A 12209-nucleotide genomic window follows, 5' to 3' on the forward strand; every position below is an offset into this window, starting at 1 on the left:
AGAGTCGAAAAGTCAGGCAGAAGTCATACAGACCCTAAGAGAACACAAATGCCAGTCCAGGCTACTATATCCAGCAAAACTCTCAATTAACATAGATAGAAAAACCAAGATATTCCATGAGAAAAAATTTTTGCACAATATCTTTACACAAACCCAGCCCTATAAAGAATATTAGAGGGAAAACTCCAACACAAGGAGGTAAACTACACACTAGAGAAAGCAAGAAAGTAATATTTTTTCGAAGACCCCAAAGAAGATAACCACACAAACATAATTCCACCTCTACCAGCAAAAATAATAGGAAATAACAATCACTATTTGTTCACATTTCTTAACATCAATAGACTGAATTCCCCAATAAAAAGACATGGACTAATAAACAGGGTACTTAAATAAGATGCAGCATTTTTCTGCATACAGGAATAGCACCTTGGTGAAAAAAAACCACACTACCTCAGAGTAAAATTACCTCAGAGTAGAAAATATTTTGAAGCAAGTGTTCCCAAGAAACAAGCTGGAGTACCAATTTATTAAATCAAATAAAATTGACTTTTGATCAAAAGTTATCAAAAAAGAAAAGGAAGAACACTTCACACTCATCAAAGGAAAAATCTACCAACATCTATGCTCCTAATGCTCACACATTCATAAAAGAAACTCTAATAAGCTCAAAAAATACATTGCACCACACACAACAATAATGGGAGAATTCAACATCCCACTATCATCAATGGACAGATTATGGAAACAGAAACTAAACAGAGACACAGTGAAACTAGCAGAAGTTACGAACCCAATGGATTTAACAGAAATCTACAGAATATTTCACCCAATACCTTCTTCTAAGCACCTCATGGTACCTTCTCCAAAATTGACCATATAATTGGTGGCAAAGAAGGCCTCAACAGATAAAAGAAGACTGAAATAATCCTCTGCATCCTAACAGATTACCATGAATCTAAATTGGTCTTTAATAACAACAGAAACAACAGAAAGCCCACATGTGTATGGGAACTGAACATGGCTCTCCTCAATGATAACTTGGTCAAGAAAAAATAAAGGAGGAAATTAAAATCTTTTAACAATTTAATGAAAATGAAGGCAGAACATACCTAAACCTACGCCATACAATGAAAGCAGTGCTAAGAGTAAAACTCATAGCTATTAGGGCCTCCCAAAAGAAACTGGAGAGAGCATACACTAGCAACTTGACAGCACATCTGAAAGCTTTAGAACAAAAAGAAGCAAATTTACCCAGGAGGAGTAGACAACATGATAAATTAAATTCAAGGCTGAAATAAACCAAATAGAAATAAAAAGATCTAAAGAAAGAATAAACAAAACCAGGCACTGGTTCTTTAAGAAAGTCAACAAGATAGATAAACCATTAGCCACACTAACCAGAGGGGACAGAGTCGGTATCCAAATAAACAAAACCAGAAATGAAAAGGGAAACATAACAAAAGAATTTGAGTAAATCCAAAAAAAAAAAAAAAAAAAAAAACAACGTGAGATTCTACTACAAAAACCTATACTCAAGAAAAAAGAAAACATGGATGAAATGAAGAATTTTCTAGACAGATAAGAAGAATCAAACTTAAATCAGGATCAGGTAAACCATTTAAACAGTCTCATAACTCCCAAAGAAATAGGAGCAGTCACTGAAATCTACCAATCAAAAGAAGCCCAAGACCATATGGTTTTAGTGAAGAATTCTATCAGACCTTCAAAAAAGACCTTATACCAACACTCTTTAAACTATTCCACAAAATAGCAACAGAAGGAACACTATCCAAATCATTCTATAAAGCCACAATTAAGCTTATACCTACAGAATACAAAGATCTAACAAAGTAAAAGAACTTCAGACCAATTTACCTTATGAATACCAATGCAAAAATACTTCATAAATTCTCAAAAACTGAATTCAAGATCACATCAAAATGATCATTCACCGTGATCCAGTAGGCTTCATACCAGAGATGCAGGGATGGTTAAATATAAGGAAATCTACCAATGTAATACACTATATAAATAAACTAGAAGAAAAAAGCACACATGATCATCTCATGAGATGCTGAGAAAGCATTTGACACAATCCAAAACCACTTCATGTTAAAAGTCTTAGAAAGATCAGGAGTTCATGGCCCATACCTAAAAACAGTAAAAGCAATATTCAGCAAACCAGTAGTCAACATCGAACTAAATGGAGAGAAACTTGAAGCAATCCCACTAAAATCAGGGACTAGACAAGGCTGCCCAGTCTTTTCCTATCTATTAAATACAGTACTTGAAGTCCTAGCCACAGCAATCAGTCAACAAAAGCAGGTCAGAAGGATGCAAATTGGAAAGGAAGAAGTCAAAATATCACTATTTCTAGATGATAAGAGAGTATACCTAAGTGACCCCAAAAGTTCCACCAGAGAACTACTAAGCCTGATAAACAATGTCCTCAAAGTGGCTGGGTATAAAATTAACTCAAACAAATCAGTAGACTTCCTCTACTCAAAGGATCAATAGGCTGAGAAAGAAATTAGGGAAACAAGACCCTTTATATTATTAGTCCCAAATAATATAAAATACTCCGGTGTGACTTTAATCAAGCAAGTGAAGGATCTGTATGACAAGAACTTCAAGTCTCTGAAAAACGAAATTGAAGATCTCAGAAGATAGAAGGACCTCCCATGCTCATGGATTGGCAGGATTAATATAGTAAAAATGACCATTTTGCCAAAAGCAATCTACAGATTCAATGCAATCCCCATCAAAATTCCAACTTAATTCTTCATAGAGTTAGCAAGAACAATTTGCAAATTCATTTCGAATAACAAAAAAACCAGAACAGGAAAACTATATTCAGCAATAAAAGAACTTCTGCAGGAATCACCATCCCTGGCCTCAAGCAGTATTACAGAGCAATAGTGATAAAAACTGTATAGTATTGGCACAGAGACAGGTAGGCAGATGAGTGAAATAGAATTGAAGACCCCGAAATAAACCCACACACCTACGGTCACTTGATCTGTGACAAAAGAGCTGAAACTATCCTATGAAAAAAAGACAGCATTTTTAACACACAGTGCTGTTTCAACTGGTGGTCAGCATATAGTATAATGCAAATCTATCCATTCTCAGGTCCTCAAGTCTAAGTGGATCAAGGATCTCCACATAACCTGATACACTGAAATTAATAGAAGAGAAGTGGGGAAGAGCCTTGAACACATGGGTACTGGGGAAAATATCCTGAACAGAACAACAATGGCTTATGTTTTAAAATCAAGCATCGACAAATAGGACCTCATAAAATCGCAATGATTCTTAAGGCATAGGACATTGTTAATAGGACAAAGTGGCAACCAACAGATTTTGAATAGATTTTTACCAATTTTACATCTGATAGAGGGTTAATATTCAATATATACAAAGAACTCTGGAAGTTATACTACAGAGGACCAAATAACCCTAATAAAATGGGGTAAAGAGCTAAACAAAGAATTCTTAACTGAGGAATATCAAATGGCTGAGAAGAACCTAAAGAAATGTTCAACATTCTTAGCCATCAGGGAAGTGCAATTCAAAACAATGCTGAGATTCCACCTCACACCAGTAACAATGGCTAAGATCAAAACCTCAGGTGACAGCGGATGCTGGTGAGGATGTGGAAAAAGAAGAGTGCTTCGCAATTATTGGTGAGATTGCAAGCTGATACAACCACTCTGGAAATCAGTCTTGTGATTCCTCAGAAAATTAGACACAGTAGTACATGAGGATCCAGTTATTCCACTCCTGGGCATATACCCAAAATTCTTTAACACATAACAAGGACACTTGCTCTACTATGTTCATAGCAGCCTTATTTATAATAGCCAGAAGCTGGAAAGAACCCAGATGTCCTTCAACAGAGGAATGGATACAGAAAATGTGGTACATTTACCCAATGGAGTACTACTAAGCTATTAAAAATAATGACTTCCTGAAATTCTTAGGCAAATGGATGGAACTAGAAAATATCATCCTGAGTGAGATAATAATCACAAAGAAATACATGATATGCACTCACTGACAAGTGGATATTAGCCCAAAAGCTCAGAATACCCAAGATTCAATTCACAGACCACATGAAGCTCAAGAAGAAGGAAGACTAAATTTGTTGATGCTTCAGGCCTTCTTAGTAGGGAGAAGAAAATACTCAAGGGAGGAAATTTAGAGACAAAGTGTGGAGCAGAGACTGAAGGAAAGGCCATCCAGAGACTCCCCCAGTTAGGGATCTATCCCTTTATACAGAAACCAAACCCTAACACTATTTTGGATGCCAAGAAGTGCTTGCTGACAGGAGCCTGATATAGCTGTCTCCTAAGAGTCTTTGCCAGAGTTTGACAAATTCAGAGGTGAATGCTAATAGTCAATCATTGGACTGAGCACAGGGACCCCATTGGGGCAGGTAGATAAAGGATTGAAGGAGCTGAAGTGGTTTGCAACCCACAGCAAGAAGAACAATATCAACTAACTAGACCTCCCCGAAGTCTCATGGACTAAACGACCAACCAAAGAGTACACATGTAGGGACCTATGGCTCTAGCTCATATGTGTCAGAGGATGACCTTGTAGGACATCAATGGGAGGAGAAGTCATTCGTCTTCGGAAGTCTTGATGCTCCTATGTAGGGAAATGGCAATGCAGGGAGATGGGAGTGGATAGGTGGAGTTGCACCCTAATAGAAGCAGGAGAAGGGAGAATAGGATAGGCAGTTTCCAGAGGGGAAACAGGAAAGGGGATAAATTTGAAATGTAAATAAATAAAATATCCAAGTTTTAAAAAGAGGAAAAATATTTAAATATGTGATAACAGTACATTTGAGTTTGACCTAAACAAACTTAGATTGTATGTCTCTTTGTTCTATTTTTGAATTTTATTATTTTGGGGTTGGTCTAAGCAGTGAGACTATGAATTCCAAAATCAGTAAGAGTTTTTTTTTCAGGACTTCATGTATGTTATGATTTCAAAATCTATAAATACAGTTTATGTTTATGCATATCAAAAACATAACCCCACACTAATAACCGGCATGCCAATATAGGCATTAAAGAAATAAAAATCTGGTAAAGATCAAATCTGAATAGAAAGTTAATGGAGTCGTTTATTGGCTAACACATGGCATTGTAGCCAGATGTCTCATGGTATGCAGTAATTCACAGAGCCAAAAGCAGCTGGTCTCTTGTTAGTAGTCTTAAATGCAGCCCACAACAATGACTTCAAAGGCTTGCACTTAGGCTTCCAGCATTCCTCACCCTAATGAACTAAATGGTAAAGAATGTTTGGGCTCATCCTGGAATCTATGCTTCAAATATAGACATGACAGGGCTGGGCATGCTGCAAGCAGTCAATTCCTTTTTACCTGGGGTCAAAATTTGCTGCACTTTACACAGGAGATATTTATTCTCAATGAAATTAAACATATTTAGCACACATCAAACTATTAGCTTCAAGAGGACCAAAATTACGTATGTTCATTAAGTGTCCAAACTCACCATATGATGAAAAGCCAGTAACTTTATAATTAATAAAAATATTGTTTAAAAAATACAGTCTGTTGTGTGTGTGTGTGTATGTGTGTGCCTGTATATTTGTGCAAGCATGCTTGCATGTATTTGTGTGTTTAGCTTAGAAAGAAAATAGGCATATGTGACTGGCATAAAAATATCATAAACAAACATAATGTTTGAAGCAAAAATTGGGGATATTATTTTGGTAAGGCCCTTGTACTGGAAGCCAGTTCAAAATATTCCTGAAATATTCAGATAGCTGCTTCACCTTCTGTCCGGTTTTGCCCTTCAAATAGATAATTTGGGGCTCCAGTTATCAAAATGAAATATCAGAGAAGTGATCAGTGAAATGGGAAATACGTTCATTTCATGAAAATGCCTAGAATTTTACAAAACCAAACAAATAAAAGAAAGAATATGAATGAAGCAGACTGCAACTAAATGCCTTGTTTATTCAGAATTTTTTACATGCATCTTTAAGTGTTAATAACTAACTGTGAGACACCAAGTATTAAGGCATGAGAACTCAGTTTCTTCATTTCTCATCACTACCACTACTCTGTATTAAGCATCACCTCAAATATTTACAATAGGAAAACACAGTATCTAACCATATCATTACCGGACACATCAGAATGCAGAATGTCGCCACCCATTCTCATTTTGTACATATTCATTCATTCATTATTTATTTATTTAATAGTCATGATTCCAAGAATTAGGTGATACTGTGACATGTCCACAGAAAAATAGCTAGAAAATTCAGTTTTTTAATTCTAGGTTCTTATCCTGCATATAGTAAATTTCAAGATGAGGCAACTATGTGTCAATCGGTTTAGAGTTTGCTAGCTCTGCCTGCTCTAGTTTGCTTGTTACCTGTCCCCAAATCTGGCTTTAAATTTGTTTTTCTCTGCTAGTATTGGAGATAGGGTTCACATTAGCAAGGCAAGTACTCTACCATGGAGTTATATCCCTGTCCCTCTGAGGTACTTTTAATGTTGAGGTGAAGTCTCCTTAATCTGCCTGTGCTAGCCTTGAACTGACTCTGTTATCCAGACCAACTCTGAGCAGCTGGTTTTCCTCCTTTGTCCTATAAAGCAGTTGAGACTACAAGCTTAAGTACTCAGGCTCCACTTCATCTGTGGCTTTTGTTTCCAAGGCAGAAGCTTTGTACTCTGCACAGCACTGTATCCCTTCCTGCGATACTGCTCTTTTAGAAGACCAGAGTTTGGTTTCCAACTCCTATGACAACTAGCATAAAACTACCTATAAATCCAACTCCAAGGGATATGACACCCTTTTCAGGCTTCTTTGGCCACCGGTGTTAGTACGCACACAGACATAAATATAAATAAAATAAATCTCGAAAAAATTAACATGCTAAAGTCTATGGGATGTCATAGTTTGTTTAAGAACATCATTAAGGAAAAGGGAGAGCTCCAAAAAAATCTAAATTTGCACCTCAGGAAACGAGAGAGAGAGAGAGAGAGAGAGAGAGAGAGAGAGAGAGAGAGAGAGAGAGAGAGAGAGAGAAAGAGAGAAAGCATTGATCCCAGTGCAAACTAGAGTGAAGAAACAGGAGTGCTCAAAAATAAAAACAAAGAAAATAGGATAATTGGGTTTTAGAAAAAACAACACCAACAAAATGTTAAACGACCAGTTAGATGAAGAAAACGAGATCAGCTTGTCTGCTCCTCTGGAGAACCCACAATCTGAAGGCCTCCCAGGAGATCAGCAGCACTCAGGACAATAGGTAAGAGACCTTCTCAAAACACCACAGCAGCTGGGAGCTCAAGGAATCCAGCAGCCTCAGGACCAAGCCCTTCCTTCACTTAAACTCCATCGCCTTTCCGGCCTGTGCCTTCTGCCTGGGCAGATCATCAGCTTGTTTTGAACCTCTGAAGACTCCACAGTCTGAAGGCCTCTCAGGAGATATGCTACAGCCAGGGCCACAGGCCTCCCAAGAATCTACAGGAGCGCAGGAGGCAGGCTCAAGACAGAGACGCCCAGGCAAGCTAACATCAGAAAAACCAGATAGCAAGATACAAGCCTAAGACCATAAGCATTATAAGAACGCAATTCTCCCACCACAGCAAGCCATTAATTAGCCAACACACCTGAAAACCAAGATGTTGACCTAAAATGCTATCTCATAAAGATAATAGTGTCCTTTAAGGAGGATATAAATAACTCATTAAAAGAAATACAGGAAAACACAGGTAAACAGGTAGAAAGAAGCCCAAATAAATCCCTTAAAGAAATACAGGAAAGCACAATGAAACAGGTGAAGGAATGGAACAAAACAGTTCAAGACCTATAAATGGAAGTAGAAACAATAAAGAAACTCAAATGGAGTCAACCCTGAAAATGGAAAACCTGGGAAAGAGCTGAGAAACTACGGGTACAAGCATTAACAACAGAATACAAGAGATAGAAGAGAGAATCTCAGGCTTAGAAGATACCAATTCAGGACACAAAGAAAAACCAAATATAAGAACAATAGTTTCCTGGTTAAACTTACCCCAAGATGTTTTATGTAATTTATGATTAATATGAATGTTTTTGTTTTCCTGATTTCTTTCTTAGATCATGAATCATTTATACATAGGGATACTGTTGAGTTTTTAACTTAATTTTGTGTCCAGTCACTTTGCTAAAAGTTTGTATCATCTTTAAAAGTTCCCTGGTAGAATATTAGAATTATGTATATTCTCCTATCATCTGTGAATAGGGAAGCCGACTTCTTTCTCTCCAATTTGTATCTAGCTGTCCTTTGTCTTAGTCCTCCTGCTGAGACTTTAAGTACTATTTTGAATAGATATGGAGAAGATGTACAGCCTTGCCTTGTTTCTGATTTTAGTGGAATTGTTTTTTGTTTTTCTCCATTTAATTTGATGTTTGCTACCAATTTCCTGTAAGCTACCCTTACTCTGTTTAGGTATGTAACTTGCGTCTCTGATCTGTCTGATACTTTCATCATGAAAGGGTGTTGTATTCTGCCAAAGACTTTTTCAGCATCTAATGAAATGGCCATGTTTTTTTTTTATCTTCCAAACTGTTTATATGGTGAATTATACTGACAGATTTTCATGCTAAACCATCCCTTTATCTATAAAATGAAGCTTACTTGAGCGTAGTGGACAATCCTTTGGATGTGTTCTTGGATTCAGTCTGTGAATATTTATTGAGTATTTTCACATCAATGTTCATAAGGGAAATTAGTCTATAATTTTCTTTTCTTTTTTTTTTTTAATTCATGGAACAGTTGTATTTGCCTACCTCTCCTAGAAGACCACTTACTCTTTGTGAGCAGGATTAGAAATGTCCATAGGTGTATTCTGCTTGGATGCAGCTTGTGTCCACAAGTGGGAATGCTGACCCAGGGCAGCTTTAAGCTCAACAACCTTAGCAGAAGTCCAGACTCAGCTCCATTTGATCTTCTTGTCCTCCTCAGTCATGGCTGGTACATCAGTCACAAGGCCTGTGCCAATGGTCTTGTTGCCATTCGTCAAGGTGAACTGTCGGCCTTTTTCTAAGATCATGGGCTGCTGCAAGTTTAGGCGAAGCTTCAAGTCCAATCCAGGCATGGCGATTTCCTTCCATGGAGGCAAGATGATGTGACAGGCCATGTCCCAGGTCAGGGAGAACATGACGGCATGGAGTGAGATAGAAACGGTGTGTGGCAGCCACCCTCCTCCTTGCTGAGGATATAAACATGGGGCTCCACCTTCTGGTGTGGTTGGATGGAGCCCGGCTTGTCCGTGACCAAGCCAGGCCTCAAATCTTCCCACTTTAAGCCTCAGACCAGAGCACCCAGGTTATTCCCTGCCTCAGCCCTCTCCAGGCTCTATGTCCCAGCAACTCACGTTCATTTCCTTTCTCCAAATGCCATGCTCTAGTGTGCCTGTCACCATTGTGCTGAGACCAGGAATAGAGTAAACTGCCTGTACAGGGAGCAGAAAGGGCTTCTCCAGGTACCGGGTGGGTACTGGGATGTAAGTGTCCACAGCATCCAGAAGCTTCTGCACTGACTTCACACCTAGCTCAGGATCACATTGCTCAAGGGCACACAGAGCCGACCCTACAATGACTGGGGTTTCCTCTCCTTTATAGCCCAACTGGGAGAGCAGCTCCCAGATCTCCAGGTCTACTAACTCCATCATTTCCAAGTCCTGGTCAGTTTCTGCCTTGTTCACATATACTACAACATGCTCTACCCTGATCTGTTTAGCTAGCAGTAAGTGCTCTCGCGTCTGGGGCATAGGGCTATCCTTAGCTGCCACCACCAAGATGCAGCCTTCCAAAGGGGCAGTGGCTGTGATCATATTCTTAACATAATCTGCAAGACCAGGGCAGTCTGTGTGGGCATAGTGTCGGGCAGCAGTGCTATTCTCTACATGGGCTGTATTGATGGTGATACCCCGAGCTCACTCCTCTGGGACATTGTCTAACTACTTGTACTTCTTGAACTTAGCCCCACCTCCTTCAGATAGAATTTTCCTGATGGCCATGGTCAAGGTGGTCTTGCCATGGTCCACATGCCCGTTGGTACCCACATTCACATAGGGCTTGTCTCATACGTAAGTCTTCTTGGCCTCCACAGCTAGTGCAATGACACAAGAAGGGCGATACCAGGCCTTCAGCGGCCACAGCTGACTTTACAGAAATGTGGTCCGGCTGGCTTAGAGATCGCTGTAGCAGGGAGTTGCTCGTAATAGAGGGGCTGCTGCCATTGTGGTAGGACTCAGGGACCAGATCGAGAACTAGGTACCTGGAACCCGGGCATGTAGGGAAGCATAATTTTCTTTCCTTGTTGAGTATTTGTGTGATTTGAGTATCAGAGTGACTATAGGCTTTTAAAATGAATAAAGCAATATTTCTTCTGATTCTATTTCATGGAATAATTTGAGCAGTGTTGGTGTTAGGGCTTCTTTGAAAGTCTGGTAGAATTCTGTCTGGCCTTGGACTTTTATTGGTAGTGAGATTTTGATTACTGCTTCTATTTCCTTGGTGGTTACTGAGCTATTTAATTTATCTGCTCTTGATCTAACTTTGGTAAGTGGTATCTATCAAGAAAATTGTTCATTTATCTTAGACTTTCCAACTTTGCGGAGTATAGATTTTGAAAGTATGACATAAAGATTTGTGGTTTTCTGTGTGTGGTATCTGTTGTTACGTCTCCTCTTCTGTTTCTGATTTCGTTAATGTGGATTTTTTCCCCCCTGTCTTTTAGATACTTTGAGTAGCAGGAATGGGGCTTCCTCTATGTAAATTCCAGGGACTGCTCAGCTGCAGAAGCATCTCCTGCAGAAGGACCTAAGAGGACTGCTTGAGAGACCAGGAATTGCTGATGGAGACAATGCCAGCCAATCGGGAACTGCTGTTTAGAAGAGATGGTTTCTTGGGACCAATGGGGGTTGAGTGGAGGGTATTAAAGGAGCTTGCAGTATTGTTCAGACGAGCGGGTTGCAGCGTTCTTTACTTGCTCCTGAAGTCTGTATCATTGACTCTGTACCACCTCACCTCCAACACCAAAGGGCAGGTAGAGTCCCATGGCAAGTAGTCCAGGACACAAGCAACAGCTAAGAATTTGTTTATTATGTTTATTTTCTCAAATAACCAAATCTTCACATCATTGATTCTTTATATCATTCTCTTTGTATTTTATTGAGCCCTCAGCTTGGTTATTTCCTGCTATCTATTCCTCTTGAGTGTGTTTCAAGTTTATCTTCATCATGTGGGCCAGTCTTGTCTTCCCTTCTTTATGTGCTTTCATTTTCTCAATACCACGATGCTCGGAGCATGGTTATTTCCTGGCTAATAAATATGTGGCAACCCTTTTACGTCCACAAGAAAATTTATAAGCTGCTATAGTATCAAAGAGTGGGGAGCCGGCCCGCAGCAGCTCTCTGCTCCCAGACCCCGTGGGAGAGAGACCTCACCGCCTGGTCAGGTGGGCACTCCTGAGGCTGCAGAGGGGAAGAGACCACCAACACTGCCCACCCCTGCCCACATCCCTGGCCCAAGAGGAAACTGTATAAGGCCTCTGGGTTCCCGTGGGGGAGGGCCCAGGAGCGGCAGGACCCCTGCGCCTGAGACACCGCCAGAACCTGAAGGAACAGACTGGATAAACAGTTCTCTGCACCCAAATCCCGTGGGAGGGAGAGCTAAACCTTCAGAGAGGCAGACATGCCTGGGAAACCAGAAGAGACTGCACTCTGCACACATTACTGATTCCAGAGGAAAACACCAAACACCATCTGGAACCCTGGTGCACTGAAGCTCCCGGAAACGGCATCGCAGATCTTCCTGGTTGCTGCCGCCGCAGAGAGCTCGTGGGCAGCATCCCGCGAGCAAACTTGAGCCTCGGGACCACAGGTAAGACCAACTTTTCTGCTGCAAGTGACCTGCCTGGTGAACTCAAGACACAGGCCCACAGGAACAGCTGAAGACCTGTAGAGAGGAAAAACTACACGCCCGAAAGCAGAACACTCTGTCCCCATAACAGGCTGAAAGAAAACAGGAAAACAGGTCTACAGCACTCCTGACACACAGCCTTATAGGACAGTCTAGCCACTGTCAGAAATAGCAGAACAAAGCAACACTAGAGATAATCTGATGGCGAGAGGCAAGCGCAGGAACCGAAGCAACAGAAACCAAGACTAC

General features: G+C 40.1%; 1 pseudogene; it reads right to left on the bottom strand.

The window, feature by feature from the left end:
* Positions 1-8897: 8897 nt before the first annotated feature.
* Positions 8898-10276, bottom strand: Tufm-ps2 (Tu translation elongation factor, mitochondrial, pseudogene 2; annotated as a pseudogene).
* Between the last annotated feature and the right edge of the window lie 1933 nt (positions 10277-12209).

The sequence above is a fragment of the Rattus norvegicus genome, chromosome 15, assembly GCF_036323735.1.
Source record: "Rattus norvegicus strain BN/NHsdMcwi chromosome 15, GRCr8, whole genome shotgun sequence".
Classification (NCBI taxonomy): Eukaryota; Metazoa; Chordata; class Mammalia; order Rodentia; family Muridae; genus Rattus; species Rattus norvegicus.